Genomic DNA, 12,049 nt, shown 5'->3' on the forward strand with positions numbered 1-12,049 from the left:
TCCCATCCCATCCCATCCCATCCCATCCCATCCCATCCCATCCCATCCCATCCCATCCTATCCCATCCCATCCCATCCCATTTATCCCATCCCATCTTATCCCATCCCATCTCATCCCATCCCATTCTATCCCATTCCATCCTATCCTGTCTCATCCTATCCCACCCCTCTGCCAATCCCTGAGCTGATCTTTCCCTCCTGTGGGGCTCAGCCCTGTGCAAGTGTGGCATTTCTCAGCCCCACTGGCTGCACGCAGAGCACAAAGCCCTGGCTCTCCCGGAGGTGCAGGGGGCACACAGGCTGCTGCTACAGGTCCTGCACTGCCCAGAGAGGGGCTGGGATCCCTGCACCCTGTGGGCAGACAGTGGGGCTGTGTGGGGTCCTTGGCAGTGCAGTCCTTGCAGGGTCACAGGGATGTATCTGCGAGGACCTGCCTGTACTGCATTCATGATGTGTGTTGGTGCCCAGCAATGCTCCTCCATTGCTCCAATTCTGCAGGTGCTTTTTGGTGCTGATGCGCTGCTCTGAGGACCGCAAAGAGCCTCCAGCAAATGCTGCTTATCTCCAGCCCAGGTCCCAGCAGTGTTTAGATCCCATTCCCACTCCCACCCCGGCTTCATGCCTCGCAGAGCTCCCATGCTGGGTACCAGCTCAGGAGGAAAACCCTTTTTCCTGGAGGCGCTGCGCTGTTCCTTGCTCTGACCTACATGGCAGCGATGCTCTGGCGCATCCCAAGCCCTGCACATGGAGCTGCCTGGGAGGAGGTGATATTTCAGGAACATCAAGGCTTCTCAGCAGCAGCCAAGCACATGAGCTCCTTCTGCTAGGAGCCCCCTGGGCACGGGTGGGTGCCCACCCCACAGACTGCATGGCAGCAGGGCCACGGTGGGAGCCCGGTGGAGTCAGACTGAGGGGCTGTGCTGTGACGGGGCATCAGGAAAAATGCAGCAGTTTCCCTTTGCATCGCCTGTTTTTCTCTGTTGGGCTGCAGGGAGGAGTGCCCCGAGGTGGATGCAGGGGAGGCTCAGTGTGTCCTGCAGAGCTCTGGGGGCTCGGTGCTGGCAGACCCCTCATTCTGGGCTGCCCAATGCTGCCGTGCCCTTCCCAGCAGTGCTGCAGGAGTTGCTGCTTCCTTCTGCATTCCCCTCCACCTGTGTGTTCCCCCGGTGATGATTTAGAGCTGGAAGTCTGCGCTTCGACATGGGAAGAGGTTCCCAAGATAAAATAATCTCCGCCAGCAGCTGAAGTGACAGAAGCCCCATTAACAGCAGCATATGCCTGGAAACACACACACAGTGGGCCGCGCGCAGCAATTACACTCGCATGCTGCTCGGATAATTGCTCTGCTGCCATTGGGATGCTCTGTGCTAATTTACAGCATTAGCAGAGCCGGGATGTGGTTCCTTCTCCTGAGCCCGGGCAGGGTTGTCCCCTGGTGCAGGCAGCTGTAATTATCCACATTTAACTGAGGGCTTGTAAAATCTATTTGTCTAGCAGAATGCGAGTGTAATTGCTGCGAGTTGAAGGAGGATGCAGGCGTGGGCTGGAGCAGAAAGTTGGGTCCCCTTGACTGCACCCTGCTCCCCATCCCCAGGGGCTCTGTGTCACCCCATGGATGCTGGGTGCAGCGCAGCGATGCGCCCGTCTCTGTGCTCTGCTGAGCCCCGAGGTGAGCACTGAGTGCCTGCGGGGCATCTTCCATCCTTCCCTCCTCCATGTGCTTTTTTGGCGAGAGCTGAGCTGAGAGCTGGACGTGCTGGGAGTGCAGGAAACGGTGCTGGGGTGGCGATTGCTTCACCTGTGCCCTTGGCCCATGTGCAGCTCATTGGCTGCACAGGGGTGGGACCTTCTTGCTGCAAAGCAGGAGCTGGAGGGTAGCGCTTGCTCTTTGCAGGCATTTTCCCTCACTGGCACCTGGAGATGGGTTGCTGAAGCTTGGTGTTGCGTTGCTGTGGCTGGAATCTGCTAATTGCTGTGCTCGTGTCGAGCTGGTGGGGTGAGTAATGTGTGTGCATGGGGGGGATGCTGGCATGTTGGGGGCCGCTGTGCCTCTGTGCTGTGTTTGGAATGCTGGGGCTGCTCTTGGAGTCTGTGCTGGAGAAATGGTGTTGAAATGGGGGTGTGCAAAAAAGCGTTTCCTGGTCTGGAAGCGGGATGTGACGCGGGGGGGGGGGGGGCTGAACTTTTATCCAGGAGAAGTCTGAGAAGCAGCCATGCGACATCAGCAGTGCTGAGCTGTGATCAAGAGGGTTCTGCGAGCGCTCTGATTTAGCAGCAAAGAGATGAAATGAGATCCAGGGGCTGAGAGCCAGGCAAATTCTGACTACAAACAAAGCGCATACGTGTCTCTGGGATGGAAATTAACAACAGGAGCAGCTTCAGCCCCTGGATCTCCATTGTTGGTTCACATGCAGGGAGCTGCCTGTGCCCCGTGTGGATCCGAGGGGGCTGCCCCCATCCCAGACACAGCAGAGGGAAGCAATGCTCAGCACTGGGACAGATGGCCTTTTAGCAGTGTAGCACTGTGGGGCTTGTTGGTTTTGTTGTGGGATCCACAGTAAATCGTCCCTCTCTCCTGCAGGGGAAGGTCTCTGCTGTGCTTGTAGTGCTGGGTAATGGGGTACAGTCCACTTTCTCAAAGTCGCACTCCCTGTATCGACTGGCCCAGCTCCTTCTGGAGGAGGGAATCGATTTGGGGCACCCATGGCAGCATGTTGTGTGCTTGCACAGCTCCTTATCTCCCGGACAGGCAGACAGATGCGTGTCCCACAGCCCACCCCCATGCTTTGTGCTCTCCAAACCCCCGAGTTGGCAGAGCTGCGGGCGGGCAGCCACAGCCCTGCAGGACAGGGGGAAGCACGAGCAGCAGGAGGGCGGGCAGGACATCAGCTCTGCAGGCACCGGGATGCTCCCCAGCGCCGTCCATCTGCTCCTTCACGGCCGTGTGCAGTTTGTGTCATGGGCTGAGGCCAGGCTGCTCCCTTCCTTCTGCCGGGCAGGAGCCGCTGCCAGGAGCTCACTGGCACCGTGCTGAGTCCTGCCTGCATCCCGATGGAGGAGCATCCTTGTGGTGATGCAAATAGCACCGAGTCAGGCTCCAGATGGGGACCGTGCTCACGTGGTTTTGCAAAGTCCCATCTCTGTGCTGCTCAGATCCTGCAGCAGGACAGCAAGGCTCACCTCCCCTCGCACTGAAGAAAAGGGGGGATGTGGAATGGGAAGAGTTAACGCAGGAGGATTTTTACCCTGTGGCGTAAACACTACAGAATGCGTGTTTGCCTTCATTTGCATATCGAAATGTGTCCTAAAGGCCCTTTCTTTGGAAAAGTTCTGTTGGGTTTTTTTTTTTTTGGTTCTTTTTTTTTTTTTTACTCCATCTTCCTATAGAAGGGAGGAAATTATTCATAATTAAAAAGTAATAATAATGCGGAATGAAGGAGACCAGCTGTATAATACCCGGCACAAAAGGGGGAGCGTGGGGAATCTATTTTTACTGGTTTCCACGGCAACAGAGATTTTGTTTACAGTGATTTTCCTCCGGTGCTGCGAGGCTGTTCCCAATTTACATTCAGAAGGAGCTCTTTGCATGGGAGCCCATCGCTGGAGGGTGCTCTGGGCACGCAGGGAGGATGGTGGGGCTGAGGAGGGGCCCTGCAGCCAATGCTGCTTCTGGTCTGAGAACTCCGGAGAGAAAGTGTGCATCACCTCTGCAGTGTAACTGATGGAGCAGAGATGCTGATTGTTAGAGAGCTCTTTAATCTGGCAGGCGCAAGCGTTTGCAGGATGCAGTAGCTGGAAATTGAGGCTCGCCTGATGGGGATGGGTTTTTTAACGAGGGCTAATAGAGCAATGGAGCAATTTGCTGAGAGCTCCTAGCATTCTTTGGCGCTGGGTCTGTCCCTCCCTGGAGCAGGGAATGGTTGGAGTGGTGTTGATTGCTGAGGGAGCATCTCTGCTCCCCAGGCAGGGCTGGGGGGGGGGCTGTCCCGTGGGGCAGGTTGGTCCAGGTCCAGAGGGGGTCTGCAGATGATGGCACAGCTTCTCAGTGGATGGGTGTGGAGTGGGGCTGTCCCGCTCCCTTGGGTCCCCTCCCCATCTCTCTATGGGGGTCGATGCTGAGTAGCTCTAACCTCATCCCTCTCCCCAGGTGCTTTTGAGATCCACCCCTCGGGTTCCAGCCCTGTGCTGCCTGTGTCACCAGGGAGGACATCCCCTGGGAGCAGAACTCTGCTTGCTCACCTGAGGGCACCCTGGCATGCAGAAGGTGTGTGGGGGGGGGATTTGCTTAATTACAGCCTCCTTTCCATAGGCAGAAGGCAGAGCTGGGAGCGATGCTCCCCAACAGCAGTGCTGAACCTGAACCCCAGCAGCTGCAGGGACACGGCCCCTTCCAGCTGCACAGCTCACCTGGGCATGGCTGGGGGGTGCTGCCCTGAGAGCTCTCCTTGTGTGCACCAATAAAGGAAGGTTATTATCACCTATTCCAGCTAATTTTCTGTGGTTTGTAATGGCTTTGGGAACCAGGTAATTGCAGTGATCACATTACATGTGTAGGCATTAAAGGGAATTGAAGGGACTGTTTGTTAATTAGCTGTAGTTGTGTGGAACCTGAAACATATTAACCTTCATATAATCCCAAACTATTAGGGATGAAGAAGGGATTTAATGATGGGAGAAACAGCAAAACAAAAAGCAATTAGGGCTCTTTTCCCAGCACTGCTGGTGCTCAGGTATGGGGCAGAGCTGCGGGCAGCTCCGGCTTCTTGGGCAGCAGCATCACTGGGGATGGGGGGGGGAGCTCACGCTGGAGCCACGGGTGCTGGCAGAGCTGCCTCCCCCGGAGCTGCCACACCGCGGTGTCTGTGCCCGAGCTGCGTGTAACGCTGCGGTGTTGGTGCTGCAGCGCTGCTTTGGCTGTGTGCAATATGGGGCCGGGCGTGCTGATGGGTCCCTCAAGTCCCGCCACAGCCCTGCAGGGCTTTGCACCGGAGCGGTGGGATCGGAGCGGTGCCCTGCGTTCCGTTGCTCGCGGCAGCGAGGGCAGGCAGAAGCCCCGGGCCGAGGTGTGAGCAGCAGCGGGGAGGAGGAGGAGGATGTAACGGCCCCCAACGCTGCGGGGCAGAGGAGGGGGCTGCGGGAGGCCGTGCCGAGCCGCGCTCTGGAGCTGCGGGGATGGATAAATCCTGTTTCTATGGCAACCTCAGCATCACCTCCTTCCTCCCCGATGTCGGAGCCCGCGATGTTCCCAGGCAGCCCGGGGCTGCTCCCCCCCGTGGCAAAAACCCTTCAGGTGCTCGGGAGCTGCGGGGACGTCGGGCGGAGCGCTGGAGCTGCCCGGGGCGCTCCGAAGCTCCCGGCCCCGCATCCCACCGCCCCTCCCCGCAGGCGCAGCGCTGCCTTTCCCCATCCGCGGGCCGTACTTCCATGGCACCTCCTGCCCAAAGGCGTCGGAGTTCGTGGAGCTCTGACAGCTCCGTGGTCCTGCCGGGAGCCCCGGTGCTTCACCACCAATCGTTAATATCAGTCAGCACCGTGCAAACAAACTCCCCGCTCCATTTATTCCACCCAGCTCCCGATTTAATTAGGTTTTCCAGTTTTCCGCTTGTCCTGGGCCGATCACTCCTTAAAACAGTGGAGAATTAATTTGCACCTGCTGTCAGAAAGCGTCTCTCTCCAGTTAGAAAAATAATTAAGCCATCATCACACATCAGGGGTAATGAATCACTGCGCTCCGCTCCCTTCACAGGTCGTTTGTTTCCTTCCACACTGGCAAAGAAGGTGTAAACTAAATGTGAGCAGCTGCCAAGTTATCCCTGTTCCCTCTCTGCCCAATTTCATTGGGTTTTCCAGCTAAGCCTGGTCCTGGTGTGCTGGGATGGAAGTTGGTAGAAGGGAGCTGATGCTGCAGCAGCTGGTGCTGCGTTTTAGCTGTGTGCAAACCTGGAGAGCTGCAAAGTTGTGTGGCCAGTGGGTTTGCACAGTGGCTGCACTGAGGCAACCAGGGAACCCCTGGTTCCTTGCATGTGATAAAACATGTTGTAGTTTTTGAGTCTGGACGTGTGGTCAGGGAGAAAGTGCTGAGCGTGATGTTAAGGGAAGGGATGCGGTGAGTGTCCCTGTGTTTGCACAGTGTGTCCTGTTTACTGGTTTGGGTTTAGATGAGCTCCTAGCTTTGGAGTCAGCTCCAGCTGATGGTAGGTGCTGGAGCCGATGTCCTCTGCAGTGCAGGGGGGTTCTGCTTCACGTGGCTGAATGAACACTTATAGAACCATCTCCAGGACCTCCACCCCATCTCCTTTCCTCTGCCGTTCTGCACTTTTCACCTTTCAGTCCATGGCCTGAGCCTGTTCCATGTCTGTGTGCATGGAGCAGCCGCGGTGGGATGGCTGAGTGGCCCAGTGAGGGGAGAGCAGCACCTGGGGCAGCCACCAACCTGCTCCTTGCAGGAGCTGTGCTGTATTCATTCCTTTCTGTGGCAGACGTGTCGTTATCTATTCCTGAGGGTGACTGCATGCACCAGAGCGCGCAGTGCCTTTGCACTGGTGCAGAGTGCTGGGGAAGGCGCAGCAGCTCCTCTGCTGTGGGCGCAGTGAATGGAGATGAAATGCTTTCCTTGCCTTTGCTGATTTGTGCTCACACCTGCTCACATGAAAGCCCAGTGCCCACTTCAGTGCCAGCTGATTAAATTAAAGTCCTAGTGAGTTTGAATAATTTTCCCTGTGAAATGTGGCAGATGGCCTCCATTAGGCGTCTGCTCCCAGCATCTGCCAGGATGTGATCAACCCCTCTTTGGAAAACGCACAAAAGGGAATGGAACAGGAGAGACCCGGGAATGGGCGCCAGTCCCTCCATCCACCAAGAGGGGATGACAGATTCTCTTTGGAAGCAACTGACGTCCTGAGGAGCGGTGTCCCTCAGCGCACCCTTTGCCATACAGATGGCAACAGGAGGGACGGGGACGATAGCGCTGGCCCCGCAGCTCAGCTCGCCCCCAAGGTAGGCAGGACCCTGAAACCAGGGTGCGCTCTCACGCCGCTCTGTGTTGCAGAAGGCATCTGGCACCCGCGCCGGTTATCTGGGCTGTCCTTCTGCCTCGCAATCTGTTCGCGCAGGGGATGGGATTTGTGTGGGGACAGGGAGCTTTGTGGAGCGTCACATCGTCCGGTGCTACGCTGTGATCCGCGGGCTGGGGACGTGGCACTGGGACCCCCCCCCATATACACACACACACACACACACACACAACCGCACGCACGCGGCGAGGGTATGCGGGGAGCGGCGGGGATGCGGAGCGCAGAGCAGCGCGGGGTGCGCGCGGCTGTGCCCGGCGGCGGGGCCGCATTGCCGGCAGGTGGCAGCGGCAGCTCGCGGAGATGGGCAGAGCTGGGGGGGGTGGTGGGGGCTCGGAAATCCCCTCGACCCCGCAGCGCTGAGATCCCTCGGCAGCGTCGGACACGAACCCACAGCATCCCGTGCTGCTGCAGTCCCGGGACCCGCTTCTGTGCCGCGCGTGGGATCGCTGCGTGCTGAAGGAGGGGAGAGGTGGGGTGCACCTGCAGCGAGCCCGTAGGAAGGTGCGCTGCTAAACTGCAGATCGATCCAAATTAAGATGGTTTCCGTGGAAAACAGCTTAATAAAGCGAAAAGGCAGCAAAGCTGCGGCTGCAGGATGGAGCCGGCTCGGCAGGCTGCAATCTCGAGTCGGCGGGGGTTGGAGGAAGGGCTGCATGCATGTGGTGTCCCCCCGGCACCGCTGGGAGAAAGCACGGCTCCGGTTGGTTGCTGGTAAATGCAGTTGAAGTTGCAAATGGAAACCCATTCCCTGCCCCAGAGACCTTGTTTGCAGTGGGATTACTGCCATAGCTGCGTCTGGGAGTGTTGCTGGAGGTTACCCAGCATGCTGCCGGGGCTGGGAGGAGGCTGCTAGTGGAGGATGAGCCAAGAGTTCTGCACGTTCAGTGCACGTTGAGCACATGCAGCGGGGCAGGGGGTGAGCTCCTGTCCTGCGAACCATATTCCTGCAGCCACAGGGCCTCACTGCATCCCCCTGCTCCTGTGGGATAGGTGTTCTCCTTCACTTGCTCATTTAGCCGTTGTCGCGTTGTTTTAATTAAATTAGCATCTTCTAATACCCTTTGTCCTGCCATCACAGCTTAATGTTCCTCTCCAGCTGCAGGGAGCTGGGAACGGCTCCCGTGCCTGCGGTGTGCACAGCCCTGCTGGTGTGGGGTTGCTGCAGGGACCGGTGCCAGCGGGTGCAGGATCTGCCCCTGTTGTGTGCTGGGACTGGGGCCCTTCATCAACCTCCTGCAGCTCCCTGAGGTCTGTCGGGAACGGGGGGAGCTCCGTGCACATCTGGAACGGTACAGCTGAGGGGAGAAAAGGGCACCGAGAGCACGTGTTTCCCTGGTTTGTTGCAGGGAGGCAGATGGAGGAGGACTCTGGTGGTCACCGTGTGCTGGTGAAGTGCAGCAAACACCTTCATTGTTAGTCGGGGCTTGTCGGCTGGAGCGCAGGAGCGCCGGATAAAGTGTTCCAGTGAAGAAGATAATTGAAAATCAAAAAAGACTTTGTTAATTTGATTAGGCAGAGCCGGAGTTGAATTGTTCTTCATCAAAAGAGATTTAATTTTGACATGCAATTAAATCCTTCTGCTGTACTGGTGCCCCGCTCGTTCCCAGCAAAAGGGCAAATAGGGTGGGGGGGACTTCACAGGACTGCGATGAGATGTGCTGGGAGGGGGGGGATGGGAAGAAGTGTGCAGGCAGCTGCAAAGGAGTGCTCTCATGGGGAACATCACTCTCTGAGCACTGAGTTTGGGTGGTGTCTGCAAGGCGCTGATGGTGTTAATGCACGAGGCAGCCCTGTGTCCCAGGTCTGAGAGCAGATTTGCCCCAAAGCAGGGCAGTTTTCCCCCCAGTGCCCTCACACACCCCAGCACTCCTCTTTGCTTGCTGTGTGTAAAGCAGGGATGATCACTGCTTGATATAAGCACAAGTGCCATCATCCATCCCCACACTGCAGGTGGCGGCTGGGTGGAAGCCTTGCAGTTGGAGTTGGCGATTTAAAGCTGGTGGAAGAGAAAGAACACAGCAGGATGTGCCCAAAGTGCAGGTGGAACCGGCTCTCCTGTCCCAGAAGCCATGCAGTGGCCTCTCCTCCCTCCCTTCACCATCCCTGTAGCTTTCTCTTTGTTCCTTGCCTTGCCATCTGCCTGGCTCGCCTTCAGACCTGCCGCAGCTTTTGCTCTGTGTGCCCATATTTCCTGCTGTTCCCCGCACTGCCCTTCCCAGCTCCATCCCATTAGCTGTGCTCCCAGCTCTCTCACCCTGAGTCTGCCCGCATCTCCTGGCTCTCCCTCTCCCTCTTCTTGGCAGGGCAAGTTCTCCTTCGGGTTCCTCGCCGTGCTCCAAATGGCAGCGCCTGGTGCCTGCGCAGATGGCAATGAGGGGATGGGGACCCACAGGTGCTGGGGGGGCAGTAGGGCAGGGTGGAGCACAGTGAGAACAGCACATGGCTTTGGGTGTATAGGGAAGGGTGTGCTCCCAGTCTGGTGATGCTGCAGAGCACATTTCCACCTGGAGCAATGGGAGCCCTGCTGGCAGCTCCCTGGGGCTGTATGGGTGAATCAGGTGTTAACCCACCAGCTGCTCTTTCCTCTCGTTGGGTTCTCCTTCTGCACCTGCGTGGGCTTTTTCTGAGCAACAGAAAAGGTGTGAAAGCGTGAATCCCTGTGCTGCCTGGTCTCTTGAGCCATCGCTGACATATTTTGCAGCTCAGGCTGTTCTAATTGCCTTTGAAAAATGCAAACCGAGAGCCAGGAACGCTGCGTGAGGGCACGGAAATGCAGCTGCCCGTGGAACAGGGGCGCCTGTTGAAGCTGAGAAGGATGGGAGGATCCACCTGGGCTGTGCCAGGGATGCTGCGTGCTGGGATGGCATGTGGAGACCATGAGGACTGCCTGGGGCAAGTGCTGCATGGAGGGGCTTGCGGGCTGGGGCCGAGCCTGTGTGCTCTGTGCACAGCACCAGTGCTAGCAGTGTTGGTGCAAAAGGGGCTTAGGTGCCTCTTGCCCAGTGCTTCTGCAAGGCTGGGCGGATCAGCAGCAAAAATCTGAGCTGAGTTTGCATCTCTTTGCATCCCCTTCCTGGCAAGCAGCGGCCCTGCTTCAGGGAGAAGGAGCTGCAGAGCCAGTGCAGCTGTAGATAACGCCAGCACAGGTGGGTGCTTGGCCCTGCAGACCCTACAGGTGGGTGCTCAGCCTGCAGCCCCGCAGGGTGGTCCTGCAGAGCAGCTTCAGAGCAGCATAGTGGCTGCTGAGCTCCAGGCGCAGCTCTGTGCGGTGTTTACCACCATCTTGGCTTGTTGCCTTATTTGTTCTCCTCTAATTGAGCAAATGCGCTGTAGGCAGCGAAGCTAGGCCAGCATTGACTTTATTAGGGGAGAGCATCAATACAGCACCGCATGTTAGGAGGCTCAGCCTAACGCTGTCAGACTGCTGGAGTTTTAAAGTTGCACTTTATTCATGATGTTTTGATTTCTTGTGCTCTGGGGACTCCGACGTTGATAGATTGTGATGCGGTACCAGAACAATATAATATACGAGAGCAGCTTACTTCCAAAACAGGCATTTGCCACGAGAGCCCGACATCTTCTTGGATTTTCTTTTTCTTTCTTTTTTTTTTGAGGGTGAAAAATGATGGCATAAAGAAATCCTAAGCTTTGCGCAGTTCCATCATCCAGAATTAGCAACCAGAAAGTCGGTGTTACTGCTGACTGGGAGGCTGCTGGATGCTGTTATGCCAAACTAATTTCTGCTGCCTTTCTGCTGCTGCTGCAGCCCTGGCAAGAGCTGTTCTCACTCCAGAAGTCGGAGTTTCAACACAAGCAGGTTCCTGCTGCTGCCAGCAACGGAGTGCTGCTCTTGCAAGTGAGCATCCGCTGTGCTGCGCTCCCCTCGGGTCCCTGTGCTGCTGCACTGGGAGCTTGGGTTGCAGCTTCAGCATGTTCTGAACTGCTTTCTGGCTTTGGGAAGAGGAACCCCCTTCCCCCAAGGAGGTGCAGCTGCTGAGCTGAGTGCTGTGGGCAGGGGGTGCTGCAGCTTTGGGGTCCTGCTGCCCGCCAGGCCCTGCAAGATTGGGTTTGGGATCTGAGCACTGTGACTGTGGAATGCTGTGGATGTGTCAGAACAGCACTGTACACCGCCCCGTTCTTGGAAATATCTGAACCATTCCTGCTAAAACTTCCCTCAAAATTTCAGCCTGAGGCAGGCATTCGAAATGGGAAACATTAGAGCGAGCTGACTTACACTGCATGAAGCTACAGGCGAGGGATAATAGGGTCTCTTAAAGCGCTGGGGACTGCGGTAGTGCTGCACTCCATAAAGCCTGCAGCAGCCCAGGGCTGAGCCACCTGCACTCTGCTGCAAGTGGGCATGGCGTGGCCCTGCTGGGTCGCAGTGTGCTCCCTGTGGGGTGACCCCATGTGTGATGGGGCACTGGCAGCCTGCAGTGTGCTCCCAGCCAGACCTTTGGGTGATGCAGAGAGCCTGGCTAGAAGTCACCCCCAGGGTTGGTATTGGGTTCAGTCTTGGTCAGGATCTTCATCATTGACCTGTATGAAGGGATAGTGTGCACCCTCTGCAAGTTTGCTGATGGAGCAGTGGCTGACAGGCCGTGCTGCCATTCAGCAAGAGCTGGGCAGGCTGAGTTGGGTGCAGAGGAACCTGATGAGGTTCAGCTAGGGCGAGTGTAGAGTCCTGTACCCATAGAGGAATGACTGCATGCATCAGTACACAGCCTTCCAGAAGGCTGAGCTTCTGGAAAGGGGCTCTACAAAGAAGAAACTGGGGGTCCTGGTGGCCAACAGTTAGCCAGTGGTTGAGCAGCAGTTGAGCAACAGTTGACCAATGTTTGACCGTGAGCCAGCAGCGTATCTTGTGGCCAATGGTTCCCTGGGGTGCACGGCACTGAGTGCAGCCAGCAGGGCAGGGAGGTGCTCCCCTCTGCTCTGCCCTGGGGAGGGCACATCTGGAGCACTGTGCTGGGCTC

At 57.1% G+C, this 12,049-nt stretch overlaps 1 protein-coding gene across 1 annotated transcript in view; it reads left to right on the plus strand.

Moving 5' to 3' along the window:
- The window catches only part of RBFOX3 (RNA binding fox-1 homolog 3), a 51,990-nt gene that overhangs the window by 715 nt on the left and 39,226 nt on the right, over positions 1 to 12,049 (plus strand). The gene's annotated exons all lie outside the window — the stretch shown is intronic.

This window comes from Lagopus leucura, unplaced genomic scaffold (genome assembly GCF_019238085.1).
Source record: "Lagopus leucura isolate 7727_CA_CO unplaced genomic scaffold, USGS_WTPT01 Super-Scaffold_100040, whole genome shotgun sequence".
In the NCBI taxonomy this organism is placed as follows: Eukaryota; Metazoa; Chordata; class Aves; order Galliformes; family Phasianidae; genus Lagopus; species Lagopus leucura.